We start from the raw sequence: 1556 nt of genomic DNA on the forward strand, positions 1-1556 counted from the left end.
ATATATATATACATATATAATAATTATATATACTTATATATAAAATAGTGCGACTCTCTTGGCGCGAACTTGGCGCGGGCCGCTATTCGGCGCCGATTTTATCGCCGATATTATTACACGCGACTATTATTAGCGGGGCGCGGTAATATGCGCAGCCCGACACGCGACTTGCCCACGTTTATCATCGCCCCGGCGATTTGTTGCTCGAATAAACAAGTCGTCGGCGCATTAAATCCGCGGCGATATATACCTGTATTTACGAAATATCGCGCGACCAAGATTGTCGTAGGCGCTGGTCTACCACCAAAGCTAAGAGCGAACGACCTGTTTTTGCGACGATTGCGATCGAGAGAAAAATACTCTGTCATCGAGAGAAAGAGAACAATTAAGTTATTTTAACCGAGCTGTTAAATACACGGCGATGTACAAATAACAAGATTTGAGCAGTGAGTTTATTTTTCACTGATTTCAACCGTTCAACGTTCTATGCTATTGCTTTCAGAAATTAGATACGCTGGCGAGAGAATTCTTGATAAATCTCGAAAACACTCGAATTTTACTACGAACGTTATCAACCGTTCGTGGTCAGACGCGTTCCTTTTCACGGTCCGTTATATTCCTTCAACATCTTCCACGATACAACAATTAAAGATCGCGAATAAAGGCCGGGGTCGACTTGGTACAGCCACGCGAAGAGGAAGGCTTCCGTATTCTAGCGGAATAACTAGAATTCCAGTATTGCAGTATGCGGTACAGAACTTTTGTCGGCGTTTTACGATTGCCATTGTATAGATTTCACGGGCAAATGCACGGAGCCGTATTTCCTATTTTTGCAAGCCGCCCCGTTTGATAGAACGTGCCCTCTCTCAGCGCGGACTGACCGCTCTTGTCTATTCTCGAATCGACGGGCGGGCATTCCGCGGCTTAGAAACGGCCGCCCGCAGAGGATAAGCCGCAGAATGGATAACGCGCAACCGGGTAACGGGAATGATGATTTTCCCACAAATGCACACGCGCGATTCTCACGAAAACTAGAGAAAATCTTGGAAAGAATCGTCGTCCGCGTCACGTCCCGAACAGATACAAAATCGTAAATCCTCGGGACTAACTTTTTTTTTCTTTACAAAAACAAGATTATGATGTAAAAACGCGCAAATTACACACAGCTCTCTCTCTCTCTCTCTCTCTCTCTCTCTCTCGTCTCATCGTTGCGACGTAATGGCGTTCTGTCATCCAGAGATAAGTCCAGAGATGACACAACGCGCCAACAATGGCTACCACTTGCGCGGACAAGAGAGAGGCCAGTCGGGAATCTTGTTTTCTTTCTGGCACTGTAGACGTCGATCCCCGCAAACGATAATAGACAATCACTTCTGCGTAATGCATTTCGAGGCCGTCTCGAAGATGCATTATCAAATCGTCTCGCAGTACAGTCGCGTCGCGTCGCATTCAGCTCCTCCTTTTTGTTTTTCATCAAAGTGTTTTTCTGGAAATGCAGCAAGGTATAATGGCTGAGCTTATTTTCCACGATTTTTTCTTCTTTCTCTGTTCCAAAA

The sequence above is a fragment of the Wasmannia auropunctata genome, unplaced genomic scaffold (assembly GCF_000956235.1).
Source record: "Wasmannia auropunctata unplaced genomic scaffold, wasmannia.A_1.0 LD335995.1, whole genome shotgun sequence".
NCBI lineage: Eukaryota > Metazoa > Arthropoda > Insecta > Hymenoptera > Formicidae > Wasmannia > Wasmannia auropunctata.